Source organism: Microtus pennsylvanicus, chromosome 7, assembly GCF_037038515.1.
Source record: "Microtus pennsylvanicus isolate mMicPen1 chromosome 7, mMicPen1.hap1, whole genome shotgun sequence".
Lineage (NCBI taxonomy): Eukaryota > Metazoa > Chordata > Mammalia > Rodentia > Cricetidae > Microtus > Microtus pennsylvanicus.
Genome location: NC_134585.1, coordinates 74,051,605 through 74,067,621, shown reverse-complemented (window position 1 = coordinate 74,067,621; position 16,017 = coordinate 74,051,605). Strand labels below are relative to the sequence as shown.

Here is a 16,017-nt window from a genome sequence, read left to right as displayed (position 1 = left end):
ACTGTCATCTTCACTGTAAATGTAAATTGGCGTTGGCTTATTCAAGAGGACACACTTATTTAAATTTAAAAGACACCACTTTAATCCGGAAATACCTTGAAGTTGTGGAATTTCATTTTATTTGGGGTACATTGAGCACCCCAGCTTAGTCACATTTTATAGGTAACTGCCAATTTCCTTCTAGTCAGAGTTGTCTTCAGAAACCATGTGTGAGTGTGGCTGGGACAGAGGCAGGAACCAGGAAAGGCAAGGAAAATGGATGTTTCTGAACTTCTCCCCATTCTGTGATGTTTATTTCAAGTGAGGTCATGGTGATTTCACGATTATTTCTCAGTAACCTTTAAAATCATGAACAGAAAAAAAAAAACTATTCTTGAATTTCTTCTGGAATTTTCCATTGATCTCTTCAAAGGGTTTATACCTACAAATCTATATTTTCAACTCCTCTGCTGAGCATTTGTTAGCGGGCTCGAAGCTTCTTAACCTCCTCAGACATAGAAACCACCTGCAGGGAGGGCGCTCACTTGATCTAACTTTCAAGTTGGCTTTTGGTACCCTCTTATTCTTATGTAAAAAAGGATGCTTAGATAAAAGATTGGAAGAGCCCTTTTCCCGAGATTCAAGTACTCCTTTGGATGGGGAACTGGTGGTCCAGACTGCAAGGTGAAGAAGGAGGTGACCCCAGACAGGTGTCAGGGCAGAGTCCTTTACATCCCCTTAGAAGGGGATGCCACCCTGGAGCTAGCGTTGCTAGGTCCTCTGTTAGCAGCGTTCTGAAAGCTCCCTGAGCGGGACTAAGGAAAAGGCGGGGTGAGGGGTGCACCGAAAAGCCGAGTTCATCCTTCTGAACACCTGTGGGAGAAGCTGCTGGTCTGGCCGACCCCCAGCTCTCCGGAAACTCAGGGGGCGGAGGTTCCGCCTACTCCTTGGTCCTTCCCGCCCATCGCTGACCCTCGTGGAGTCCCAGTGCCGGAGCCTCCTTGCATGACGTGCACCCCTGGGCGCAGCAGGCAAATGGTCTGGCCCGTTGGTAGCCGCCACCCCTTGGGCACGACAGCTGCTCCAGCTGCTCTTGGTCGGGTCGAGCTTCTGAGCTCTGAGCCGTGGCTGCCCTCGGCGGTGGGCGAGCTGAGGGGATCCCAGGGCCACCTGTGTGTGGCCGACAGGGAGCCACCAGCCGCCGGCGGGGAGTGGGGACCAGCAAGGGACCGGCCACAGGAGCCACCCGGCGAGGTGCCAAAGCTGTGAGTACCTGCCCTTGCCCCTGCCCCTCCACACCCCAGGTGGGACGCCCATTCTTTCCAGTCCCTGTCCTGGAGACGTGCCCGGGTGGAAGCTGTGCGGAGGGCGGCTGCTGCCAGGCTCATGATTCAGCACCATTGGCAACCAGAGGTTCTGGCAGCAGGGGGAGGGGGCCGGACCTGGTCATTTGCGGGGTCCAGCCTTAGTTTCTAGATCAGCCCTGGCATGGTGAAGGGGGCAGTGCTTTTTGTCCCCAGAGGGTTGATTGGTCAGGACATTATGTCCCCACACCCTAGTGTCAACCTCCTTGAGCAGAGAATGTTGTGCGCGTTCTTGAAAGTGTGTCAGTATGATGTCTTTCTCCACACATCTCCTTTCCTCTGCTTCTCATTCCACCATACATCCACTTTGTTTGATATCAAAACGTCCCCCCAAACTGTGAAAATTTTCTGCAGAATTTTTCTTGAGTTCAGCAGAATTTGACTGATTCATATAAAAAGAAAATATGTATAGGAATTATGAACAATATCTTCATCTTTTAGGCATTTGGTGTGGTGTGTGTGTAATTGAGTTAAATCATCATACCCACTCAGAGCCAATTGTGGAAAGTGAGGAACAGAGATCTTAAATTACAATCTCAAGGTCACAGAACAGGAATTTGAATCCAGGTCTCCCTCACTCCAAAATCCACGGACCATCTGCTGTATCAATCTGTATTAGGTCCAAGTATGCACTGTTAGATGTGACGTATAATAATTTTCATAGGATTTATCTCAGACATTTGCAGCAGCAACCTGTAAACTTTCTGCACATAGCCCTGCACTCATCGGATAGCTCATAAGAGAAAACACCTATTTCCTTAGCATCCAGTAAGAAGATGTATTTAAACAACAGTTCGTGGGAGGCTGGGTCCTAACCAGAGATGCCCAGTGTGATTTTTGGTGGTGATAGATGCTATATGCTCAAGTATTGGGAGAATCAATTGGCATCACAGTAAGAAATCTAGAAACCATTTTTTAATCTTTGGGCAACATTCAAAAGAACAATTATCTAGTTTATGGGGTATGAGACTGAATCGTGCACAGTAGGGTGACAGATAAACCCAGACTCGGGCCATGCTATTTGCCTTATCACAACCTTGGGATTCGGCATAGCAGGTGATATTTTTATGGGTTAAGGAGCTAAAATCTGGAGACGGTACAAGATCATCCAGTAAATGGTAGAATATGAAGAAGCACTTACTCTTGAGTGCTGCTTCACTTATTAAAAAAACATGGGTGTGTTGTCGTGAGATGGAGATGTGAACTGTGGGAAATGGATTTCTTAATTGATGCCCTGCCCTTCAGAGACAACAATCCTATTGACCTTGTATTCTCCTGCAAAAGTAATGGACACTAGGTCTTTCTCCTCTGGTGGGTCATTTGACTTGCTTTCATTTATGATTTATGAATTTTCTCTTAAGATATGCAACTCTTGTTATGTCTCGGGTGTCGGGTTGCTAATGTACAGATGGTGTTTATTTCTAAATCCTGGCAGAGTATTTGATGGCATAAAAGAGCATAGCCATTTAGTCCATCACTTCTGAAGCGCTGGACCATTTGCTTTGGAGAGTTCTTTTTCTTTTCTTTTTTTGTTAATTGCGATATTGATAGATTAAAGCCCACAGTCTAAGTGAGGGCACAACATGGAGATACAAACTTATATTTATTGTTCAGATAAAACTGCAGGAGAAGCAAGGTCCTGTGTGTGGCCTTAAGTTGATTTTTAGAAGGTCATTTCATTTGTTATTTATATTATGAGTCTTGGTGAGGCATATTGCAATCCAATCTGTTTGATCCCAGGGGGAACCTCAGAACTGATATGAATGAATAAGCAGAAATAGAATATCACTGCTTTTAAAGAAGAAAATGGAAAGTGTATGCCCCAGTAGTGATGTCACAGGCAGCATTTTAAAACATCATGTTTCATTTAGATACTTTCACTGAGGGCACGCATCTAATAGCAGCCTGGCTGTTGCTGTAGAACTCTATTTCCTCTCTGCCTCTGGATGTGTCTGACCAATAACTACTGAAAAGCCTCTAAATTTATGACTTCAAGGAACTCCAAATCTAGCTGAGAGGTATTTATTTACCCAGAAATAACAGAATGAAACAGAATGGTCTCAATACCAGCAGGTGGTGTAAGTTTAAGGGCTGTAAGAACACCCAGAGAGAAGAGGAAATCATTAGAAGCTGGGTGGTCCGAGAATCAGGGATGTCTTCAGTCACAGAAGTGGATTAAATGACTTTCTGAGACTTGGACTGATTTCCATAGGCTGAGAAAGAGGGAGAACTGAGATGTGCCAGGCTCTGGTCTATGAGGAACTTTGAACTTCAGGCATGAGACCTGTTTCTGATGTGGTCACCACAGAGAACTAGTAGACATATTTTTAATCAGAGAAAGTTTTTCTTGCCCATTTTTATCATTTTCTTTGCCTCAATACCCTTGCAGGAAAATGGAATCTTTTTTTTGACATTAAAAGAATTATGAACTAAATGCAGGAAGAACATTCTATGAAAATAAAATACTTTTGTTCTGAAGAGATCCACCCTTTAAAATTTTATCCACTGTACAATTATGTACAAATAGGAAAGCAAAAAGATATAAATATCATACTCTTACCAAGTAAAGGCAGCCATTGATGGCATTAATCGATAGTTTTAATCATACTATATTATTAATGTACTTATTTTTATTTTTATTCTCCTAGTTTTCACCAAATTTTAAGTGAGTACTAAACATTTTACATGCCTGCATAAGTTTCTATGAGATAGACACACTGGAACTTCCTAATCATTCCTCCTTGTGAGTATATTGTTGATATCAGTCTCAACACCGTGATGAACATTTTGATCCATGGGCTTTTTTTATTTTGAGGATTAATCCTGTAGGCTAGCATCTCTGGGGAAAGGGTATGAACTCTTCATATTATTAGACTATTTCAGCAAGTTTTGAATCTCTACTAAATTTTCTGTGTTCAATTTTGGACTTTACATATTCGGTATAGAATATTTGTACATTGTTAGAAAGTCACAGTTATGTCTGTGTCTCCTTAGATCACACAGTTTCAGGCAACTTCACTTTTCATTAGAACAATTAGCTAGATCCTAAGAACTGAGAGGAAGGTGAGCATTGAGGACTAGAGAAGAAAAGAGTTGGAATTAAAGTCAGAACAGGTTTGGTGAGAGTAAGGGGGAGTCTGGTCAGAGAAGTGCGTGTGATAACAGACCTTCTGGGCTGCATTTGTGGGAATGCATTTCAGGGCTGCATTTGTGGGAATGCATTTCAGGGCTGCATTTGTGGGAATGCTCGCCTCCACAACTTTTCTTCTAGCAGAAACCATATCCCGATTTAGTGTTTTCAAACTTCAGATTCTGTTCTGTGTCAGATCCCCAGGTCTTCAGCTTTGGTACCTTAGTAATGCTGGACACAGATTGGAGCTCTCTCTGATTATAACTTAGCAGTAGCCCCCATTAGAACATACAGGGTGTATGGGAGGCACATTTGAAGGTCTTTGAATACGACTGTTACTTCCTGGTGTACATTTGCCAGAGCTGGCCTTTGAGAGGAGTTGCGGCCAGAGGGTGCATGACATTCATTGAGTCACCTCCCACCTCATTTTCTCACCAGAGGAAAAAAATTCCCTTGTAGAGGAGATTGTACCTCAGTTTCCCTTGTGTGTTGAAAAGATATATCATTCCCTCTCTCTTATGAGTAAGACAGGACGTAACGTTGAAAGGGTGTTTTACCTGACACTTGACTTACTCCCCAAAGTTAATCATTGGGTTCCCCTGCGATTCATGTCCATCTTTTTTGTTTGGGTCATGAGACTGGGACTCTACATAGATGGTTGGCTGTAAAGTGTCTCTAGGTACTAGTGAAAGGGGAGTCAAGGGATATGACTGTACTCGAGGACACAATTAGGAGCTGAAGTTCTTTCTAATGAGTCAGTCTTGAAGCAATGGAAACTTTGCATTGCACTGTAAACCACAAAGAACCTTGTCCCTCTTCTCAGATCCTAAGAAATGATTTCTGACGGAAGCTGGGTTTTGAAGGACCTGAATATTTTAAGCTGAATTTGTCTTATGCTTATTTGGAACTTATTATCCTATTATAGTTTCCTTAAGTTCTTGGAAGCTTGTAAATCCATTTCCATTTTTTCTTAGGCTTTATTTGTCAAATGGAAAGTGGGCTTAGCGAAAAGCATCTCTTGAGTTAAAAGTAGAAAGTTTAAAAAGTATAACTAAAAAAAAAAGTATAACTATTTATTCCCCTTTAGAGTTTATTCCCCATTTGTCATTTAACCACATGACTGTCCTTAATGTATACTGTTGGTGACAAAGCTAAGGCACTGGGCTCATTTAGGCTCTGGGGAGTGGTGAGTGATAAATTATCACCCTTTCTTCTCCACATCTTTTACAATAAAGCTCCTGATTGGTTGATTTTTTTCTTTAGGTTTTAGAATTCAGTGGACAAGAGCTCACTTTTCTCGGGCTTGCTACACCCTGAAATCAATGATATTGTTGATATGCCAAACTGTCTGTATTGGCCGCTATTTCTAAATTGCTTTGACACCTGAGCTTCCAAACCTATGTTATTTTTGTCTCTCTGCCACTCTGCCTAGCCATGTGAAATGGAACATTCTATTTGTCAAAGGATTTTTTTTGAGCGTTTCTAGCTCTCTCACCCACTGCTTTGTGAAGTGTGAACTGGTACCACAGCTAATTCGAGAAGATGAAAATAGCTTGGTTTCTTTTTAAAGTTTATTTTTATCTTAAAAGTTTCTTCCTCCTCTGTTAGGGCTTGGGCAGTGAAGCTATCTTTTAAAGTAAGTTGGCCTTTTGTAGATTTAGAAGGCAAAGAAGCAGTAATCCAGGCAGCATCTTCAAAATCATTTCATGACTGTAGGTCAGTTCATGGCTGTAGGTCAGTCCATGACTGTAAGCCAGTCCATGACTGTAGGTCATTCCATGACTGTAGGTCATTCCATGGCATAGCCTGACTGTATTTTAAATGTGGAATATTGGTGAGAAAAACAACTGTGGGTTTGAGCCACTGAATTTTCTAGAATCATCTGAATATGTAATTTTGTCATAACTGAAAATCTACTTTTTCAAAGAACTCATCAGATAAAATACATGGCCACATGCAACATTTGGAGTGATAACTAGAAAATCAGAATACAGTCTGCTGCTAACTAAAGGTTATGGGATAGTCCTGGAAAGGGATAAGATTGAAACTGACTCCTTTCCTCTAGTCAGTTGGTTTAATATTCATGAGCCATCTGTAAACATTATCATTTAGTTTTAGGTTTGGTCACATCTAAGAAATAATCCAAGAAACTATCTCGAGTGACATAGCATTTATAATACCTAGAGTCCTATCATTGGTAGAAATTACTTTGTTCATTTTAACAATGTAAAAAATAGAACTAAAGAGACACAAAAACAGGTGAACAATAGTATCGAGAGTGAGATTAGTAATTGGCTAATAGTTGTCCCTATGAGATATACATTTTGACACCTGCTGCTTGTACTTTTATATGGAATTAAGAGAATGACCTTCACTGGTTTATTGATAATCTTTTGGTTTTACTTCCTTTAGGGAAGTTGAGAAAACTTGAACTTATTGAATACCTATGTGGTTAATACGTGCACGTTTCAACTCATTTGTTTCACAAAGGATAAATATCGTTTCTAGAACTTAAGCATTATTAAGTATTAACAGGGAAGTTGTAAGGGAAGCATCCATACTTTTCAAAAACCATTAGATTGAGTCAGAGAGTTGACTCAGCAGAAAAAGTGCTTGCTGCTCAAGCTAGAGACCTGAATTTGAACTCTGGAGCCCATGTGAAAGTAGAAGGAGAGAAATTATAAGCATTCCTCTGATCTTCTTGTGCGTGCCATGCACATGCTTGCCCTTCCTGTAACAGTGTATATACACACACACATGAACAATATAAAAACTTTTTAAAAAATATCGGCTTCTATATATGTCCAAAAGCTTTTGACTTGTCTAAAATTAATGCCAAATAAACGTTTTTGGTACAGTGAATGGTGACTACCACATATACTTTGGGTTGTATTTTGGGAAGAGGCATTTTCTGTTTAAAATGTTTATTTGGGGTGCATGTCTCAATACCTGTTTTCATATTTGACTCAGTATTAAGTATAACATGTCTTCCTCATTGGTTAAATATGGCATATGTGTTTAATATTGTACTCAACAATGTATTCACGGGTGTTGCTTCTAGAACATGCAAGGAATGAGGACAATAGGAATGTAAGATCCATGAAGCATTAAAAGCAGTTTTTACTGGGAGTAGCATTAAGAAGATGCACATGGGGTGGGGAGATGACTCAATGGTTACCGAAAAGTCTACTCAATGACAATGAATATAAAGATCCAGGTCTCTAAATAAAATTAGTTAATGATGTAGATGTAAATTTTTCTATTCTTACCTAATTGTGTATTATGTGTCAATATTAAAGTCATTGTAATACTTTCTACTACATTTTCTTGAAGAAAAAATATAGTAGCCATTGCTTATTGTCATCTTCCATGGTTTCATTTACAAATGGGCAACCATGGTCCAAAATCGTTAAAATACAAAAGAAAAAGAACTACTGGTTCATACAAGTGTATAATTTTCCTTCCCCATATTGTTGATATGGCGCATTGAATTGATCTTTGAATAGTGAATCAATTTTATAGACATGGAATAAATCTTTATTAGTCGCAAGTGTTTGTATACACATTATTTGCGTTCATCCAAGGGTATATGCAACATTTCTTAAATTTTAAGGACATTTGCATCTAGACTTATGAAGGACAGTAGTCTGTGACTGCTTTTATTCACATGTTTTCTTGTCTGATTTTGGTTCTGTGCACTAGAACATGAGTTGGGAACCATTTCCTCTTTTATACTCTGAAGGAGTTTGTATGAGAGTGGCCTTAAGTTTTTGACTGTTTGGCGAGATTCCGATAAAACCATCTGGGACCTGAAATTTCCTTTTCAGGAATTTTAAAATTAAAAATGTTCTTTAGCAGTTGAATAATTGTTCACATTATCTCTTTTTCTTATGGATTGAGATTTGGTAGTTTGCGATTTTTAAGGCAACTTTTCTAGGCTATATGATTTATGCATACATTTGCTCTTGCGTTTCCTTTATTACCTGCTTTTCATTTCGGAGCTGTTATTTTTTTCAGCTTGCTGTGCCTTTATTTTCTATACCTATGGATTCACGACTGCTGCTCCATCCTAATGTCGACACTTATGTTCAACACAGTTCCTTTCCACCCAGCTTTGCCTTTACCTTACAGAGTAGGATGTCATGTTCTCATTGGCATTCTGTTCTATAGCAGCGTTCAAAAAAGGATTTTCTTTGGGACTTCCATTTTCAGCCATGGGCTATTGAGAAACTTTTTTAGTTTTTTTCTGTGTGTGTTTTTCAAGATTTTATCTCATTATTTGTGTGTGTGTGTGTGTGTGTTTGTGTGTGTGTGTGAGAGAGAGAGAGAAAGAGAGAGAGAGAGAAAGAGAGAGAGAGAGAGAGAGAGAGAGAGAGAGAGAGAGAGAGAGAAGAGAGAGAATGTGTGAGCATGTGTCTTTGGGGGCCAGAAGAGGGCATTTTTAGAGCTGGAATTACAGCAATTGTTAGATTCCGGACATGGTGTTGAGGACTGGGATCCTTTGAAAGAGGTGTAATTCCTTTTAACCTCTGATTCAGCTTTCTAGCTCTTTTTTTTTCTTAAATTAATTTTTATTGAGTCTTCACTATTTGGCTCAGGTTGGTCTTGAATTCACAGGCTCAGGTTTTCTATCATCCCAGCTTAACTTCCTGAGTGTCTAGACTACAGGCACAGGCTGTGACACCTGGCTGAGAGAAGACACTGCTTGATTTCTCAGGACTTGGAGATTTTGCTGTTGTTGCTCTTATATCTAAAGGGTAGACCAGATCCCCCTTCTTCAAACTAGCCCCGTTGAAAGGTTATTCTCATAGAAGTAGAAAGATTCCTAGCTTAGTTCTACTTAGTCTGGGAATCTACTTTGTGGTTTAAATTATTTTAAATTTGCCTAAAAGTTTCCCTTGGTTTATAAGTCTTCCTGTGTTTTATGAATGAAAATATTGTACGTGATCAAAGCTTGATGGGTCCTTGGAATAATGTGTACCCTCCTGGTTTTGAGTAGAGTATTCTAAAGCCAACCAGGTTTTATCAGATTGTGTATTCTAAAGCCTTATCAGCTTGTGATTGCTCGGCTCTACTCTCTGAGAGCAGCTTTATGAGCTTTCATATATATGAATATATACATATATTACCTACACACATATGGTCACATAGTGTTTTTTTTTTTTTCGGTGACTGGTACTTTATTGACACATTCCCCTTCAGATTCACCCATCTTGCCATAGGTGACACAGTTTTCTCCTCTTTCAAAGCTGATAGTATTCCACACTAGATCTCCATTCTCTCTATATATTACATTTACCTACCTGCTTATTTGTTGACCAACACTGGAGTTGGTGTCTTGTCACTCTCTGCTCTATGCAAGGACTCCCAACGGATAGACCAGATCCCCCCTGTCCATACTAGCCTCTTGAAAGGTTATTGTTACAAGACCCGAGTCACTAGTAATTATGCTGAACTTGTGAATGAGTCAGAGTCAAGTTCATGTCCTGTCTCCCATGACCATTCTGAAATTGTAAACAGCCAGTCTGATAACAGCCAAAAGTATTTCATATCAAATGATCAAAATCTTCATTTTGATCTTTTTTTTTTTTTTTTTTTGGTTTTTCAAGACAGGGTTTCTCTGTGGTTTTGGAGCCTGTCCTGGAACTAGCTCTTGTAGACCAGGCTGGTCTCGAACTCACAGAGATCTGCCTGCCTCTGCCTCCCGAGTGCTGGGATTAAAGGCATGCACCACCACCGCCCGGTTGATTAGAGTTTTTGAATTTGAAGTAAGTGCAATAAATGCCAGTGTTCTCCGAGTGTCCTTTCCCTTTCTTTTCCTCCTCCCAAAACTTCCAGTCTCGGATGACCATTATTCTACTTGCAACTTGTATGGGATCAATTTTGTTATATTCCATATGTGAATGACGGTATTCATGCACTACTCACCTTTGTTCCTGACTTATTTCACTTAACATAGTGCTGTGGGACAATGGTCTTTTATCCTGTCACTTGTATTATTTTTAATTAAATGCTGATTGGCCAATAGCCAGGCAGAAAGTAGCATGGAGCAACAAGAACAGGAGAATTCTGGGAAGAGGAAAGGTCAGTCTGCAGTTGTCATCCAGACACAGAGGAAGCAAGACTGCCTTGCTGAAAGAGGTACCAATCCACATGGCTAACACAGACATGAATTATGGGCTAATATAAGTTATAAGAGTTAATAAAAAGCCTGAGCTAATAGGCCAATCAGTTTGTGTGTTTATTTGGGACTGAATGACTATGGGACTGGGTGGGACAGAAACCTCTGTCAACAACATGGTGCTCTTCAGTTCCATCCATCTTTTCAGTGATGACAGGATTTCCTTACATCTTATTGTTCAATACTAGCACATTACCCATATATTCTGCATTTTCTTCATCTGTGTATCTGCTGATTGATACTGTTTTCATGAGTTAACTATTATGAATACTGCTGCAGTAAATGTGAGAGCAAGGACGACCCTTTTGGCATGTGGATTTAATTTCCTTTGCCATGTACCTGGTAGCAGGATTGCTTGAGTATCTGATAGTTCAATTTTAACTTTTGGTGAGCATCCGTACCATTTTCTGCAATAGCTCTGCTAATACACATTCGGACCAGCTGAGTCAAGAGTTGCTATGTTTTTTACGAGCTCACCAGCCCTTGTTGTCCTTAGTCTTCTGTATTAATCATTCTTACTGGGGTGGTGTCATATTGGTAGGTAGATGACTGTTTTGACAAAGTACATTCTTATTATATTTGGAATCTACAGTATGCCATTCTAGAGGGTGGTTGGAAAGGATAATCCTTTCTTTTTCATGAAATGATTATAATCTACCCTTCTTATTTGCATTTTTTGATTGCATTCTAAGGAGGGACCCTCTCAGTAGAGTTTGTCCTCCATTTGCAGTTTCTTGTCTGTCTGTGAGGAGCCAGGTAGCTGTCATTGGAAGATGAGAAAGAAGGGCCTCTTTTCTTGGCTTCTCTTGGTGACTTCATTAGTAACTTATTAGAATCTCCTTTTCTGATGTGTTTGTCTATTAAGCATCTGCCCAAGATTCCATGCAGATAAAACATGACTAATCTGCCTCTGTGGTGATTGGTTATATCCTTCGTAGCTGAGGTAGGTGTTATGGAGGAGCTCAGACCTCATAGACTAAAAGGAGGCTAGAATAGAAAACACTGGTATGGGGGCGGGGCTGTTGTAGGGGGTAGTACTTAAGCATACTCTCCATACACAGATGGGACTGTCATAGGGCTACTGTGAATGCATAGGGAAACATTGCTGTGCTCAGAAAAATAAACAAAATGCAGATAATCTCTCCTGGAGCCACAGCATTGCTTTGTGTGTCTGTTTGTTTGCTTGTTTATTTGTTTCCAGCCACAATTCACTCACTTTCACCTCCCTTTCTGGCCCCAAGGAGCCAAATCTGAGCTGAAGTTCTAGTGGTAGCAAGCTGCGAATTTCTTCCTTTCCCAGTTCACTGTCTGTGTGCCAAGAGGTGGTTGGCTGATGACCAGGTCTTTACCTTCTTTGGGCTTTGTCAGAACTGAGGATGCTGAAGGCTACTCCTCCTGAGATGAATCAGCAGCACTGTCCGCCATTGTTCTGGCGACGGCTGCTCTCTGACACTAGTAGCCAAGCCCGTGTACGAAGTGATGCTGTACAAAGAAGGTCAGAAAGCCTTAGATTCGGGTCGAAAACTGAAACGAAGCAGTGGTGTGTAATTTTACCCCACATTTGAAGTCTGTGTGGTGAAGTTGTTGCTAGAACTTCTGCAGTTTATCCTCCAGAAGCTCCCCCTCCTCCCCAGAAAGCCTGGTGGAATGCTTAGGATTCTTAAAATAGATTATTGCAGGGCAATGTCTATGTTCTTTGGTTTTTCCAAATTTAAGTCTCATCTTCATCCTCATAGTTTTAAATTCCTCTTTTACACTAATAATATATTTTAATTCTAGTTTTTAAAGTTTGTATATTCTCTAGTTTAGAATACACATGCAGTCAATAATATTTATTTAACTCTGTTAATATTCAGATCACTGTGCTATAAAGTAGTTTCTGATTATCAGGAATATAAGGTATTAAAGTCATGTGAATTAGCATATATTTGCATCTATAATATGTATTGTCAAAGCAAATCTCATTTTGAATTATCAAAAGTCCCAGCATTATAGTAACTTTGATAATTGGGAAAAACATGACCAAATGGCTTTATAGAGATTAATACACATAAGGAAAAATTTTCTGGTGGAGCTAAAACGTCAAGAGAAAGAGAGGCTCAATGGCTTCGATGTGATTGTCGTTTAGTAATTTCTCCGTTATAATTTATAAGATAGAAAGAAGCCACAATTTAAGGTATCTTGTTGCTTGCTCAGCAAATGTCTGCTGAATTAAAATCAAGTAGGAAGAGATGAGTTGGAAAATCTATTTGTATTGAAATTGGTAGAGTAGGCTGATGTAAACAATTCAGTAAAACTGGTTTCTGAGTTTGTCTTTCTGGGACAAGAGAGATGGTTTCCAGTATCAGTCCTGACTTTCCTCCTGCTGAGTGGTCCTTAAGCCCAGTTAGACAGCTGTTCATTGTCACCAAGATGCGAGTGCCGCTTATTGCACCTGTATGGATGGCTATCTTGCCGTGCTGGTTATTGCTGTGATTCATACTTGTGACAGCTGTGGAGAACTGTTTAATTGCCTCCCTCCCTTGGCAGCTTGCATAGTATTTTTGGAACCATGGAAACTAGACCTCAGGAAAGAGGCTTCCAGGTCAGGTCCAGCTTGAATCATCTGAGTCCTGTGTCCTAAGTGTGCATTATTTTTTTTAGCAACTAAGGTGAAGAGGATGTATTTGGTTTGCGTTTGTCATTCTGTCAAATAACGGATTAGTATTTGGCTGCCATAAAAAGAAAACATTGCTTAGTGACGTGGAAAGTGCTGGCTTGAACAATTAGGAGCTAAGATATCAGTAGCATTACTTAAATGATGCAATTGGCATATGCAAATGTTTATAGACTATACATAAGACTTAAATAGTTTAGATTAGAATGTGAACCTTAAATACTGCCTCATAGAGTGGGTACTGTACCAGTTTGATGTAGGTAAAGTCTTCAAATATGTAAGATCCTGATATTAGCAAGAGTATACTGATATTATGTGGTGGAGCATATGGTATGTGTACATAGTATTTGGGAGAGGTATTGGGGCCATAATTGAAATGATGGAAATTGTTGTAATATCAGTATGAGCATCTGCTCTATGGTTTCACGTTGGTGTCTCTAGAGTTAGATTATTTCCCCTGACACTATGGGACCATGACTGAAGAACTGTACGTCTAGAGAAATGCCCAGTCCTTTACATTTTTAGCCTTTGTTAGGATGTAGTTAAGTTTACTCAATAGTAGAAATGTATTCTCTCTGTTCATAGAGAACGGGGACCGCTTTCTGAGTCTAACCTTTCAGTAAAGGGCCATTTGTTTTCAGAGCTCACCAAAGTGATAAACCCAAGCCAGAAATAATCCATGCAAATTGAATTTTAGAATTTGTGAGAAGCAGTCAGAGCTACATCTCGGAGAGACTGACGTGTATTGTCAGTGTGATTATCTGTAGTCTTATGCACCCCTTCTAATTTTCAAATTATCCCCTTGACAATATGGAACCATGTGAGTCTCTTATATTTAAAAGTTGGAATGGAGCTTGTACTACAGATAGATTTCTGAACATTGTTGCCAGAGGCTCAGTGACTTAAGATTGATAATAAAACATCTCATAGATGCTAATGAAATCATACATTCTTGTGTGACTGATAAAATCGACTAGAATTTATCCACAGTCCCTTCCATCAACCTTCCATTTGCTTTTTTCCCTTACAGTATTTCCAATTCTCTGTGAAAGCTAACTACATTCTTTTGAAGAACTTTTACACATAAACAGTATATAATATAAATCTTTTACTGTTTGTTACTGCTTTTTTATTAAAGAGTTTGAACATTTTAGATCAGCACTAATATAAAAGGAACCATGGTGTTCTTGCTCATGGGAGCACACATGTATGTTGTTCTTTTTAAAGATGTTATGTCCTGAAGCCAACTTTATTGGTATCTGGGGTTGGACATGGTGGGGAGCCTTCATTGCAGGGGTCAGCCATGGTAGGGACTGTGAATTTGGAACGTAATAGGAATGTGTCTAGCCTGTAGCAGGAGGAACAGGTCTCCTCTTCTCTTCTCTTCTCTTCTCTTCTCTTCTCTTCTCTTCTCTTCTCTTCTCTTCTCTTCTCTTCTCTTCTCTTCCCTTCCCTTCCCTTCCCTTCCCTTCCCTTCCCTTCCCTTCCCTTCCCTTCCCTTCCCTTCCCTTCCCTTCCCTTCCCTTCCCTTCCCTCCCCTTCTCTCCCACCCCCCTCTAAGAGATGGTGTTAGAATTGGGTCCTATAAAACCCAGAATAGGTTTACATGACATACTTAATTATTCTCAACTCCATCCTTTGTAAGCTGAAGGGGAAAGTCTTTACTGAATAAGCTTTTGGTGTTGTTGTAGAGGACATAGAGATTAAAGCTCTGAATGGTAAAGTAAAATTATCTGTTTACAAGTGGTAAGATGCCGGTCTTGCTGCCTCTAGTGCACATTGTCATGTTTATCTGCAGAACAGCAATGGTAATGGTGCACGACTCAGAGGGGTTGGATTTTATTACACAGCCTATTTAAACACACAACACAGTGCTTGTGTTCCTCCATCCATGCATTCATCAAACACCTATCTGGTACCTAACACGCTTCAGGAGCTTTCCCAGTGTTTGGAATATGTGAGCAGAAGCAAACACAGTCCTCTTATCTGTAAGTTTATAGTCCACTGGAGAGAGCTAGAATTAGGCTTGAAAGGGACCAAAGGCTGTGATTGTGCCATCGGAATGTGAGTTCTAACTGAACACAGCTAGGGACAGGAGGGCTTGCCTTCTAGAGGGAAGGATGGGATGTGCAAAGTCTGTGTAAGTTAGAAGAGACAAGTGATTGGAACACAGTGAAAGACAATGTGGCTCAGGGTCACACTGGAAAGACAAGAGAGAAGCAGGCATCTGGATCTGATGGATGTCCCCCCAGGGAGGGGAGTCTTTGGAAATGGCTTGCCAGAAGCATTCAGAGTGAGGTATTTGTTGTAGGAATTAGAAGGGTGTCATCAAGTTCTTGCATCTCTGCATCTTATATTGATCTCTGCATCAATAGGGCTGTCAATCAAATTACAGCACCTGGGCATGACTTGGGAAGCAAAGGTGAAAACCACCCTTTGTCAGACTTACTCTATGTAACACTGATAATGTGGTTGACCTCTATGAGCCATAGAGTACGTATGTGCCTGTCTGATGTGCCAGGTTTGGAGAGGCTGAAAGAGAAGATTCTGTAATAAATAGGATAGTTGCATGTTTAGACACTTCCCTGTGCCAAGAAAGACAGAAGCAGAGCAGTGCCAGTGTGTGTGTGTGTGTGTGTGTGTGGCACAGTGCCTAGTTCCCTATACTTACCCTTACAACATAATAGCAATCTTAACAATGCATGCT

The 16,017-nt window shown here is 40.3% G+C and overlaps 1 protein-coding gene across 2 annotated transcripts in view; it reads left to right on the top strand.

Annotated features, from left to right (window-relative positions):
• The first annotated feature begins 928 nt into the window (after window positions 1-928).
• The window catches only part of Ttll7 (tubulin tyrosine ligase like 7), a 114,935-nt gene continuing 99,846 nt past the window's right edge, over window positions 929-16,017 (top strand). Inside the window, exon 1 of one of the 2 annotated variants that reach the window (XM_075981114.1) lies at window positions 929-1,244. The gene's annotated coding sequence lies outside the window, so the exon portion shown is untranslated. The remainder of the gene's footprint in view (window positions 1,245-16,017) is intronic. The other variant, XM_075981115.1, reaches the window with a different exon arrangement.